The sequence below is a fragment of the Eretmochelys imbricata genome, chromosome 7 (genome assembly GCF_965152235.1).
Source record: "Eretmochelys imbricata isolate rEreImb1 chromosome 7, rEreImb1.hap1, whole genome shotgun sequence".
NCBI lineage: Eukaryota > Metazoa > Chordata > Testudines > Cheloniidae > Eretmochelys > Eretmochelys imbricata.
Genome location: NC_135578.1, coordinates 122,396,544 through 122,410,418, shown reverse-complemented (window position 1 = coordinate 122,410,418; position 13,875 = coordinate 122,396,544).

The following is a 13,875-nucleotide window of genomic DNA, read 5'->3' as shown; positions in this document are numbered from 1 at the left end:
AGCACTTAGCCCCACCCCCCAGTCGTGTACCAGGCTGACCCCATTGTGCCAGGTGCTGTACAAAGCTGCCCTGCTGCCCCAGCGGCCTTTCCCCACCAAGGCGGGCGTCACAGCCCCACGGCATCTGGTCGGACCCTCTTTGCCACATAGGGACCAGGGGCTGGCCTGGAAACACTATCGGGTGGGGCTGAGCTGCACCCGCCCCCGGGAGCAAAGCATGGAGCCAAGGAAGGGAAGAGGAATGCCAAACCCCGTGGAAGCTGGACCAGGGTCAGCCACGGACATTTACACCCTGGCTCTCGGGTAAAATGCCCCTGGATCTTTGCCTTGTTCAAAAGGCAGCAGCCCCATGCACATTGGGGGTCAGTACTCACTGGGAGGGCCGAGTCCTACTGGGTCACCCCTCAGCACAGCACCCCCTAGCCCTACCCTGGGCAGGGGGGTCAGTACTCACCCGGAGGGCAAAGCACGCCCAGCAACTCACTGGGGCAAGCACTCTAGGGAAACAACACCCTTGGCTGGGTCACCCACCCTGCCACACAGGGCTCATTCAGAGACAATAGGACCCCCAAGTACCCTCCTGGTCAGCAGCCTCACTCTTGACTCACCACCATGGCTCAGTCTGTCTCCCATCCATACAGTAACCCAGTCTGGGCCTGCTTAGCTTGCAAGAGCTGACAGCCTCCCAGCACAAGATAGTACCAGGGGCACTCTGGAGCTGCAGGCTTCCCAGTAGGAAAATAAGAGCTTGCCAGGGACTGCTGCCAATCAGACCAAGGCCAGAGCCACATCCACTTTCGGGGGCCGAGGAAGCAAAGCTAACTTGACTGGCTGCGGAGTGCACCAACGTGTCCTCCCTGACTGCAGCTCCTGGAGCGGGCCAGGTTAACAGGAGGGTGAGGCTGGGTGCGTCATTAATTAACTCGGGTTTCCAGTGGAATTGTCATTCGGCTCTGCCGTTGCACGCTGCACGCAAGGTTGCGTGTGGCTCTGGGGCAGGGAGGGCAGGTGCTGCAGAAGTTTTACCGCCTTGGAACTCTGCTGACTCAGGCCCCAGGTCTTTGCATGTGCAGCGTTCAGCACGATTGGGCCCGGATTCTGCCTGCGGCCTCTGGGAAGTAGGGCAAGAACAAGACGAGCCTACGAGATATCAGAATCAATGGCTAGGCCCAACGAGACACGTGGCGGGCTGCTGCAGGAGCGTGGCATATGAAACCCCGGCTGTTTGTGACTCCCGCTGGCTGCGGTGCAAGTGAGCCGGTGCAGTCAGGTACACCGCACCATTCAGATATGTATGGCCCGTACGCCGTACAGGAAGACACGTTTTCGGGGCTCTCCTGGGAACCACAGTGGCGAAAGGAAGCAGAACGTGGGGCCACCGGGTGCGCTTGTACTGCCCCCAGCCCTGTCCCCAGCCCTTCTCCTGTCTGGGGTCTGTACAGCCCCGCCGCAGGATGGGGCTGGAGGCTGTACAGCTGCCCCGGAGAGCTGCTGGCGGCCCCATGTTCTGCTCCTTTTGCCACTGCGGTTCCCGGCCGGGAGAGCCCTGTTGTTCAGAGATCAGTATCCGGTGCAGCGGGAGGGCAAAGCCTCCCCCGCCCGGTAACATGGGATGGGGAGAGCACAGGGGCCCCAGGCGGGAAGGAGTTACATGAGGGGTCATGTGGGGAGGTCACGTGCCCCCCCTTTATGTCCCTCCCATAAGTGGCCTATGCGTACAGGTAGGATAAAAATGTGATAAAAATAACAAGAAGTTACTGCTGTTGGTCTGAGCCTTGAGCACTAATAATATTCAGAATTTATTCCACTCTTTACCAACACCAGAGGGAAACGTCAATCCACACACCACACCTGTGAGATAGATAAGGACTGACCTGCATGTATTAGTCCTACTGCCCTCTGCTGGACAGAATCAGAACCGCTCACCTGTGTGACACAAGCCCTGTACTGCACACAGCTAATGGATAGCCTTCACTAGCTCAAGTGCTAGAGACCTGCTCTTTTGGCTGTCTGTTACCTACAGTAGCCATGCTGTGCAGAGCCCCATAAACCGTGAACATGTCCCATTCCCCAAATACTCATTTGAGTTCAGGAGTGAATCTTGATTCAATCCTCTGTGCGATGCTGCTGCGTTCGCTCCCCGGAAAGAGTGAACACTTGAGCTCTGCTTCCGAAGAGCCATTTTAAATCTTGACTATTCTCAGAAGGTGAATTTCAAAGTCGACAGTCAGTTGTCACATTCCCACTGGATTTCACACGACACGTGTCCTGGTTTGCATTTGCGGGCTGGAGACCTTATGTAACTCACCGACGCAGCGTTAAATACAAATCTGTGAATGTTACAATCAAGTCTGTAACTGGACGTGCCGGCTGCTGTGGTGAGTTACCTGAATCACGCGGGATTGTTTGTCTTCGGGATTACTGCTGTGCATTACCCAGTCCGCCCAGTGGGAATGTCAAATCGTATATGCAGTTGTCATATTTGAAATCTGCATTTCACATGGGGGTGGCTGATTACATAAGCCAACATAAACAGCGCGACAGGGCTCTGCTGTTGACTCAAAGCCTGGCCTTCAGCAAATTGTTTTGCCTCTTTGTGACTCAGTTTCCTCCATCTAGGAAATGCGGGTAATGGTATCTACCCTTTTTTACCCGGTACTTTGAGATCCATGCAGGAAGAGTGCAAAGTGAGCGGCAAGCGCTGCAATTTGTTATCCCATCATTAACTCACACAATGCAATGAACAAACCTCCGCAATTGGCAATGTGGGACCCATCTGCCAAAATTCTTGGCCAGAGAAATGTGAATCATTTTGAACAATAAATAAATTAAAGAATTTCACAGTCTCTTCACAGACAGTCCACTGATAGGGGAACCAAAAGGTGAAATGAACTGAACAAATGATTTGCTACAAATTAGCCGCACACTCTCAAGTCTGAATTAATTAGAGGGACGGATCCTCAGCTGGTATAAATCCCCAGCGCTGGCTTCGCACCAGCCAGGAACGAATACACTAGCAGGAGTTCAGCTACTTAGAAAGAAACAAATACAAATTCAGGGTTTATTGAAAGTCTTTTTGAAAGCCTCGATCACCTTCCTATCCAGATGCTATTTACAGCTGCTAAAGAACGTAGACAATTTCTATCCCAAGAGAAAAGTAGCCACTGCAGCCAATGCAGGATTAAGGGGGAAAACATACAAAAGTATGTAGCTCACGAAAGCTCATGCTCAAATAAATTGGTTAGTCTCTAAGGTGCCACAAGTACTCCTTCTCTTTTTGCGAATACAGACTAACAGGGCTGTTACTCTGAAATAAGTGAGCCCTGAGGGCCATCAGACCCACGCTTTGGGGGAGCGCCCCCAGGAGGCAGATCCATAGCTCCCCGTGGAAGCAGGCCCCACCCTGGGAAAGTTGATCTGTGGGTCTAACAGCAATAGCCTCCCAGCTGATTTGTGGGTAGGGGGCTGGAAAGGAGAGGCAGGAGGATGTAAATAACGGGTAGGTAAAAATAAGAGAGGGGGGAAGTCTGGAACCCTGCTGGGAGCGGAAGGCGTTTGGAGCTGGGGTGCTTTTTCACGGCCACACCAGCTGTGGGAGCGGGGCAGCTGGCTCAGCAGCCAAGAACCAACCCGTTAGTCAGCAAGTTCCACTCCTCCCCCCCCCCCGTGAGGTTTTATTCCTGGAGCGGTTTAAGCGACAGCAGTGGGAGAAACCCGGCTTTGCAGGCCACGGCAGCAACGCATCCATTAACGAGCAAACAAACAGGAAAACTCGGTCTGGGTTCTAGCCCAGCCCTGGAAACTGCCAGGCGATGCACAGACCTTCCCCTCCACATGCCCAAGTAACTGTTCCCGCCTCAGGGCCAAGGAAGGGGTTAAGTTAACCCCCCAGTTTGCTGAAGGAAACAAGCCAAGCTTAAGACATAAGCTCCTTGGTGGTTTGGCGTTTCTTTGGGGATGCCCACTAGTTATGCCAATCTGTCCCACAGTAGGGGTGGCCTTGGGGCACTGGGTGGGCAAGGCTAGCCACTTTCTTTCACTAACATCTAATGAAAAAAGAAAAGGAGGACTTGTGGCACCTTAGAGATTAACAAGTCCTCCTTTTCTGTTTGCGAATACAGACTAACACGGCTGCTACTCTGAAACCTAACATCTAATGGCATCCCCTGGCACTACCAGCTCCCCCCGCCCAAGGCAATCAAAGGGCCTGAGTGGGGCCCATTGCTCCGATGTCTAGAGTTGGGCAGCCTCATGGTCCTTGCTTTCCTCATAGACTCTGGCCTGGCTGTGGAGAAAGCTGCCTGGAACTCGGAGGGAGAAGTATGGGTTGCAGGAGGGAGGCGTTTGGAGGCGGAACTGGGCAGTCAGTCTGTGTGCACATGGCTAGAATGCCAGCTGCAGCAGATCTCTGTGATTAGCGGCCTGTGGTACATGAAACAGGGAGAATGAGCGCCTTCTGCTGCTGCCGTGTAAACTGCTGCAGGTGGAGTTGCTGTTGCTACATAAATTGCTGCTGCTGCTGCTCCACCAGCCACGTCAGGAGGGTCTCGGGCGCCATGCTGCTCATTGGATGGAATCCCACTTCTGGCACCAATGGCAGATCAGCTGGGTCAGCAACAAACAAAACCACAACAGCCCTTCAGTCTTCCAGGTGTTTGGAGAGCGCTGGGTACCACCAGAGAAGAGAGAACATCTGTCTGTCTGGGTCCCTACATAGCCTCTATTGCTGTCAAGTCTGGGAGTCCATGGCTTCCCCTCACAACATCCCTGGGAGGTTGGGGGGGATCACTGTCCCCGCTTTATAGATGGGGAAACTGAGGCACAGACAGTTGAAGTGGGTCACCCAAGGTGTCTGCAGCAGAGCCAGGCACTGAACCCGGTCTCCAGAATCTCAGCCCCTTGACCACTGCCATCTTGAAATTCCCCCATGAGTCACCCAATCAGGGAGAAGAAATAACACCATGTAACTCAGATGACCAATCACCTAGTGCAAACATCAACGACTGGCTATTGGAAGCCACAGGCCGCCTGCAGCCCAGAGACTGCGCAATTGTTTCACATAACGAGCCAGCTACAAAGAGCTAAAGCTGAAGGAGCCTGCTGCTTGGAACAGCTGAGCCTGGCAGCTCAGGGGCAGGGGCGGTCTCTTTATGCCGTGTTTGTACAGCGCCTAGCGCAGTGGAGTCCTGGCCCAGGACGAGGGCACCTACCACAACGCACCCAGTAAATAACAACAATCCAAACAGCTAGGCTTGGCATCCTGCCAGCCCGCCCCTGCCCTCACCCTGCTCTCTGAGCCTGGGGCCGAGTCTCAGTCAGGAATTAACCCCTGCCTGCCTGGGTGCTTCTGGAAGGAACACAGGAAGGACAGCAGCTCAGCAAAGTGCGTGAGATTGTATTTTGTGACTCCCCAAGCCACAGCCCCTGGCTCCCAGGGGCGGGTTCTACATCCCTGCCCACACAGATGCCAACATTTTCATCTCATAGACTCATAGGCTCATAGATATTAAGGTCAGAAGGGACCATTATGATCATCTAGTCTGACCTCCTGCACAACGCAGACCACCGAATCTCACCCACCCACTCCTGGAATAAACCTCTCACCTATGTCTGAGCTATTGAAGTCCTCAAATCCTGGTTTAAAGACTTCAAGGTGCAGAGAATCCTCCATCAAGTGACCCATGCCCCATGCTGCAGAGGAAAGCAGAAAAACCCCAGGGCCTCTGCCAATCTGCCCTGGAGGAAAATTCCTTCCCGAGCCCAAATATGGCGATCAGCTGAACCCTGAGCATGTGGGCAAGATTCACCAGCCAGACACCCAGGAAAGAATTCTCTGTAGTAACTCAGATCCCACCCCATCCAACATCCCATCACAGGCCATCGGGCCTATCTGGACCCTCAGAGCAACTTGCCACCCCCAAGCCCAATAGGCCATCAATAAAACCAGCTTCCAAACGAGGGCATGTCAGTAACCCCCCCACTCCTGCCAGTGCTTAACTTGCAATGAAAGACATGCCGGGGCTCAAGCAATTTTCTTTACATTCATACCTGACGCAGGAAGCCCAGAGTTGCCGGGGCTCCGAACCACCAGGCCCAGCGGTGCCGGGGCTCCGAACCACCAGGCCCAGCGGTGCCGGGGCTCCGAACCACCAGGCCCAGCGGTGCCGGGGCTCTGAACCGCCAGGCCCAGCGGTGCCGGGGCTCTGAACCGCCAGGCCCAGCGGTGCCGGGGCTCTGAACCGCCAGGCCCAGCGGTGCCGGGGACTGTGAACCGCCAGGCCCAGAGGTGCCAGGACTCAGCCCTGGCACAAATTAAACACTGCCTCCCACCCACGAAGGTGCCTCTGGTCCTGCAAGCGGCTGGAGGTAGGAGAATGACAGTGGAAACGTCCAGCCGTGACAAGCCATGGAGGGGACCTTGTTCCCCAGAGCCGTAGATTCACCCCAGTGCTCATGGCCCAGGAGGCAGCAAAGTAACCCAGAGAGCAGGGCTCAGGACCTAACCCAGCTGCCTGCAGCTGGGAGTACCCCATCCCCTCCCGCCCTCCGGTCCATCAGCCGATGGCAAAACAGGCGGGGCCATGAATTACCTTTCTTTCCCCAGGCTCCGCTGCTGATCGCGGGCGCTGACCCAGCAGGGCCCCCCGTTCCTCTTCCTTTCCCTCCCTAGAACACCTCAGCAACAGCCTCTGTCCTCCTCCTCTGCCTTATCTGAGGACTTCTCAGGGCAAGGCCAGGCCGGCGCCACGGTCTGCTTCCCTCGGCTGTGCAGGCAGGAATACCGAACGCACCCGGAAAGCAGCAATGAGGCCTGTCCACCCTGTTACTGGCCTGTCTCCCTAAATAGGGCTCACCCTCAAACTAGGAAGCAGCCAGAGGTTAATAAGAACCCCACATGCCGGGGTGAAGCCGCAGTTGCTCCCAGCACAGGGCTGTTATTAAGGAGAACGCTGGCGAGGAATGCCCAGCCCTCCAGGGCATTTAGAAAGACACCACGGTCTCCATCGCTGTCTTGATTGCAGACACGGGGCAGCAACCGGTTTGTGTAGCTTTAAATGTTCTTTGGGAGAAACTACAATTTCCTGCTTCTACCGCACCCTGGGATTGTTATTTACCATTTGTATTAAAGCAGGGCTCCATGACGCATGGGGCTGTACAGACAGAGCAAGGCACAGTCCCTGCTGGGCTGGTAGTTTAAGCAGACAGTTCAGCTTGTCATCCCCAAATTACAGACGGAGAAACTTAGGCACTAAGCTGAACTGACTTGCCCAAGATCACGCAGAGAGTCTGTGTCAGAGGCAGGAACTGGAGCCAGATCTCCTGGGTCCCAGCTCAGTGTCTTATCCCCAAGGCCAGCCTTCCTCGCTCCACCTTCAGCCTGCTCATTGATTAGCCTTCCCCACCACCCAGCCAAGGAGCTGATCAGGGCTCGGCAAAAATAACGAACCCATTTATCCAGGCAGCCAAGTCCCACAGCACAAAGTGGCAGTAAAGCAGCTGGAGATGGCCAGTGGGAAACTCCATCTTGGGGGGCAGGGGAACTCCCCACCACTGGAAAGCTGGCACCTCCTGCACCAGCCATCTACCCTTCGCATCCGGAGAGGGAGAGGGCAGGGCAGGGCAGGCTGTCTGCAGCCTGTCTGCCGCTAGCGTAAGTTAGAACTTCTCCTTTGGGCCAGGGCTGGGCAGATCAGGATCGGGGAGTCGCGGCTGGGGCCTCGGTCTCGTGCCAGCCCTGGGAGCGGGGTGCATTCCCCCAAGGCCACGCTGGGGCCGTCTCAGTACGTACAGGCCTCTGAGTTCCTGGGTCTGCTTGACAATCTGGGTTTGTGTCTCTTTCCCCAGAGCACACCAACTTTTCTCTGCCAGCCGGGGGTGGGCGGTGGGAGAACAGCGTGCTCCACTCCTCCTCGATCTGTGAGCCCTGGCGCCACGCTGGAGCCCAGCTGCTCTGGGCAGGAGACGCCGCCGACGTGGGTGATCCTGGGCTGGGCCTGGACTCCGGGCAGCAGGGTCAGGGGAGGGCAGCGCTCAGACAGCCGGGCCCCAGCCAGAGGAAGTCCAGCTGGTGACAACGCTTCTCCGGGCTCAGCAACTGTTCTGGGAAGCAAGCTCAGTGAGGGGTGTCGGGCGGGCTGCTGACCCGCTGGGTGGTGAGAAGAAGTGGGCATCCCTGCTGAGCACAGGGGGGCGTTTCCTGGGCGCAGGAGGGTTGGTGAGTGCCGGAGGGGTCCTGGGGAGACGAGATCTCGGCTGGCGTCACAGACAAGGGCTTGAGGACGACCCACCCGACACGCCAATGCAGGGCACCGCAGATTGGGCGCTTGGGGCAATGCCTGCATGGGGAACCAGGGCCTGCTGCTCTGCTAGGGACGTTTGTCCCTCACTGGGGCCTCAGGGCTCCAGCCAGCCCAAGGGAGAGACACAAAGAACCCAGTGGGGTCTGCTTGGCCTCGCACCCAGCTCCAGGCTCAGCCCAGCCTGCTCCGCTCGGGGGCCCGCTCAGCGCAGCTCATACTCTGGGCATGGGGCGCAGGAGAGGGGGCTCCAAAGGGAAGCTGCCAGCCTCCTCCCAGATCTCCTCTGTGGCCACCCCTCTCTATGGGCCCACTGGGGATGGGCTCCGCTGGGCTGATGCCCCGGCCCAGTGCCATCACAGCCCATGCGTGGTGCAGGCTGAGACGGGGCCCCGCGCAACCCGGCCTTGGTGCAGTGACCACGAGACCCTCCCAGGCAGGTCGGGACCCGCTGGCCATGTTCTGCCTTCCCAGATAATACACTCAGCTGCTGTGTCCCTCACCCCGGGGGAGTGAAGGACACTCCCCCCACCCAATCCTGTGCACCCAGAACAGTCTAACCATCAACTTCCCCACCGCCTGACCCCCTCCAGGCCTGACCACACAGGCTGTGCGCCTAGGGTTTCCAGGTGTCTGGTTTTCGACTGGCACGCTCAGACTAAAAGGGACCCTGGCGGCTCCGGTCAGCACCGCTGACTGGGCCATTAAAGGTCTGGTCGGCGGCGCCGGGGGGCTAAGGCGGGGTCCCTGCCTGCCGTGGCTCTGCATGACTCCCAGAAGCAGCAGCATGTCCCCACTCCGACTCCTATGCGTAGGGGCAGCCAGGGGGTTCCACATGCTGCCCCTGCCCCAAGCACCAGCTCCACCTCTCCCATTGGCCGGGAATCATGGCCAATGGGAGCTGCGGGGGCAGCGCCTGTGGACAGGGCAGCGCGCAGAGCCGCCTGGCTGCGCCTCCGCATAGGGGCCAGAGAGGGGACATGCTGCTGCTCCCAGGAGCTGCTTGAGGTAAGCGCCGCCTAGATCCTGCACCCCTGACCACCTCCCATGCCCCAACCCCCAGCCCTGATCCCCCTCCCATCCTCCAAACCCCTCAGTCCCAGACCACAGCACCCTCCTGCACCCCAAATCCCTCATCCCCAGCCCCACCCCCAGCCAGAGCCCTCACATCCCCACCCCAACCCCCTGCCCCAGCTCAGAGCTCCCTTCCACACCGGGAACCCCTAATTTCTGCCCCCCCCGAACCTGCACCCCAGCCCAAAGCCCATACCCCCTCCCACACACTAACCCCCTGCCTCAGCCTGGAGGCCCCTCCCATACTCTAAACCCCTCAGCTCCACCCCCAGCCCAGAGCCCCCTCCTGCACCCCAAAGCCCTCATCCCTGCCCCCACCCCCCAGCTGGCACCCCCAGCTGGAGCCCTTCCCCCCTCCCGCACCCCAACCCCCTGCCCTAGCCCAGAGCCCCCTCCCACACCCTGAACCCCACATTTCTGCCCCCCTATAACCTGCACCCCAGGCAAATCCCATACCCCCTCCCACACCCCAACCCCCTGCCTCAGCCTGGTGAAAATGAGCGTGTGAGTGAGGGTGGGGAGAGCAAGCGACAGGGGTTGGGGGGTGGGATGGAGTGAGCCAGGGTCTCGGAGGAGGGTGGGGGCAGGGGCGGGGCAAGGGTGTTCGGTTTTGTGCAAGTCGAAAGTTGCCCACCCTATACACAGCCCGGTCCCCCGCCCGCACATCTCTGGGCAAAGCCAGGGCCTAGGCAAGGTGGAACAAGATCAGCTGGCATCAGTGTACTCTGCATGGGGCAAAGGGTACAGCCGGGAATCTGAACAATGGTCGTGTGTGACATAGCAGTGACAGGACACCTCAGGGAAACCTGAGAGAGGTGTGGGTGGGTAGATAGATAAGATAGGAAGGGGTGGGGATGGGGATAGATAGATAGATAGATAGATAGATAGATAGATAGATAGATAGATGATGGGTGGGTGGGTATGGAGGATGGATAGATGGATAGATAGATGGTGGGTGGGGATGGGGCTGCATAGATAGATGATGGGTGAGTGGGTGGGGATGGGGATAGATAGATGATAGGTTGGTGGACATGGGGATAGACAGATAGATGTGGGTGGGTATGTGAGTGGCTGGATGGGGATGGGAATAGATAGATAGATGGTGGCTGCATGGAGATGGATAGATAGAGGGTGGGTGGGTGGGGATAGATAGATAGAGGGTGGCTGGGTGGATATGGGGTTGGGGGTATGGGGATGGATAGATAGATACTTTCATTCTGAAAGAATCCAAGTGTCTTTACAAACTCCCTATACAAAGGAATCTCTTGATCCATCAATGAAATGCAACTTCCTCTGGGGTGTGACACATCAGCTGCCTGGCAACATCCCCTAAGAGCTTACAGCCCACGGCTGAGAGGAGCAATGCACCCTGTTGAGTCAGGAGGGCAATTCAGGTTGAAGCCACTTGGAATGTGACCAGGCCACTGGTGTTCACATTTTGACTCATTCCAGCCGCATCACGCGATCCCTAGTGACTCAGTCCAGTGGATCCTGGTCCGGCCTGTTAGACCAGCCGGCCTGTCTGCGGGGACCTGAGCAGGGCTCTCCCACAGAGCCCTGGACAGTCCCGGGCTCCAGACCCGTTTTCAGCATCCCACGTAACGGGGCGCCCGTCACTGGAAGACGATGCCACAGACCCCCAGTGCCAGGAGCGAACGGGTCTGAGGGTTTCGCCAAATCTAACAGGTCACTTTGGTCACAAAGGCCCCAAGGCCAAATCTCCCCATTGCCCCATGCCTGCCCCCGGGTCACAGCCTCCAAGGGCCAGGAGGCCGTCCTGTGCATCACTGCCAACATGCTGGAGAAGGGGGTATGACTGCGAAGCACTGGCTGGGGCATGCCCTGCTCTGCTGCGGGGTGACCTGGGGCAAGTCTCCATGCCTCGGTTTCCCCATCTGGATGTGGGCTAATGAGCCTGACCTCCTTCATACAGCGCGTGGATCACTACAGGCCAGAAGAGCTAGAATTGCGCCCAGGGCCGAACAGCCCCTGGGTTGGGGAGTTGCAGGCAAAACCCTGAAGTGCAGTGGGTGAAGCAAACCCCCAGCACCCCAGGGAGGGGGGATCCAGCCCTGAAGCTCAGACCAGGCTCCTACTCTGTGCCCATCACCCCAGCCTCTAGGCTCGCTGGCTGTCGCTGCTGGGCCCTCGTTAGGTCCGTAGCCCATTTGCCCTGCATTCCCCCAGCACCCCGATCGCAGGCTGGCAGGGGAGGGCACTAACCCGCTAACCCAGCAGCACCGCCAGTTCCCCCAGGGCACAGCAGGGCTCACGAAGCAGACACCCAGTCGGACACACCAGGTGGTCAGACGAGAAGGGGCCAGGCTGTGGGAGCAGGGCTGGGGTGAGGGCTGTAGGGTGGGCGCTCTGGCTGGCACCGAGACACAGCAGGCAGATGCCCCAGGCTGCTCACCAGGGATCTGGTGGTGGAAGCAGGAGACTGACAGCAGGACGCCTGGGTTCTATTCTCAGCTGGATGAGGGAGTGCAACCTAATGGTGGAAGCATGGGAGAGGGAGCCAGGACTCCTGGGTTCTCTTCAACCCCTCCCACCCCCAAAGGACTGGACTCTAATCCCCAGGACACCTGGTAACCCCCAGCAGCCAAGGGGCCTGGATGCAGGAATTGGAGTGGACACAGACCCCACTTCACTAAACGGAGGGGCATTGACTGGAGCAGATTTTTCCTCGCTCCCATCCACCGTCGTCTTCTGCCTGGCTGCTGTTTTTGGGGCACACGCAGAGATGGGATCCCCCGAGCAAAAGCCCCCAGGAACTGCCTGTCTCTGCAGTTAGAATTCAGTGCTCCTGGCACGTCCCACGACCACAAGCCTCACCTCAGTGCCCGCCCTGGGGGTGAAGGCGTCGCACCCCGAATTGTGACACCGTGGTCATCGCAGACAGCATCAGGCAGCGCTTGAAGGTGGGGCCGGGGGAGATAAACACCCCATAGTCTGGCCCCTCATCCAACCTTCCGCCGGGACCGCAGCCCTGATGCCACGGGCAATGGGCCCAGAAAGCCAGGGCACCACGCAGCAAACCAGCAGTGAGCAGGCACCAGGCCCTGACCCTCCCTGAGCGCTGGTGGTGCCCGACTGCAGCTACAGACTTGGTGCCTTGGGCTGCTCGGCCCTGAAAAGAGCCCTTGGGGAAAAAAGGGTTCCCCCACCATTTCCAGCCCTCCACGGAGGCCAGGCCAGGGGGCTGGGCAGCCAGCTCAGGTCAGCAAGTGTGTGACCGGACTCGTCTGCCCCTCAGGACGGGGAGAGAAGTGAAATCCTCAGGGAGCAGCATCTCGGTCTGGGCCCACTGCTAGTGGCAGGGACGTGTGGGGAGATTCCCCCCCTGCCGTGATCTCTGGGTGCAGCTGCCTCTCCCAAAGGCATCCTCTGTCTCCCATCAGTCCCACCTGTGCAAAGCAAGCGGGTTAACCCCTTGAATGCTGGCATGCTAGCTCACTGAGACGCCCAATGGCCTAGCCTGATGGGGGCTGGGCTCCTATGAAACTTGGGGTGCATTGCTCCGGCAAGGGTCCGAGGATAGGAACCCAACAGAGCTGGGTGGGGAACATCTACACGAGGACTTCCTGTCAGAAGCATCTTGCAAGAGAAAATTGGGGGCGGGGGGGTGTTCACAAAGGGGCATTCAGGATGGAGGCTGCTGGATCAGACCACAGCCGGGCCTGTCTAGCTTAGGGTTTTATGCAGCTGCCCATCACCATGGCATCTGGGCACCATCTCCAGCAGTAGGGAAGAAACCCTGCTCTGGCAGCTCCCACAAGCCTAGTGCCAGCCCGAGCAGCGGTGGCCAAGGGGAGACAGGGATGCACGACCTGAAATCGCCGGCACCAGCAAGAGGGACCCCTTACCCCCCACCCCCGAATCTATGGCAGTAGGGTGAGGTGGGGCAGGCCCTGGGGATCACTAAACTTCGGTGGGGGTGGCAGGAGCTGAACCCCAAACTGCCCAGAAGGTCCTTGCAGCGGCGCGACTGGATTTAGGGGCAGGGCCAAGTGGGATAAAGGGGGCACCCAGAGTAACTGATCTGCTTGAGAAGGGCCCAGATGGGTGGGACGTGACGGGGAAGCTTGGGAAGGGGCAGGTTCAGGGGCCTGCTGCTCCTGAATCCAAGCAGCAACCATGGCCCCCCAGCCCCAAGCAGTCCCCTGACCCACGCCGCTCCGTCCTGCCGGCTGGGGCACCATGCGGTGCAGGGGCTCACTTCGGAGGGCCGAGCCAGGTTCAGTGCAATCTCCTGCTGGAAACGATTAAAGCTGGATGAGAGCGCCGGCTGGCTCCAGCCTGTCTGATAGGCCTAAAACCCAGCTGAGGGGAGAGCGAGCCAGGGCAGAGCGCGAGCCAGAGAGAGGGTCCGCTGGGCCTGGCCCTGAACCTCGCTGCACGGCCCCGGGCAGGGTTACAGGGGGAGGGAGCCTGTGTGGTGCTGGGTGCATCTCTGTGCTAGCCTCTGGCACACACACAAATACACACACGTGTGTAGGGGTGC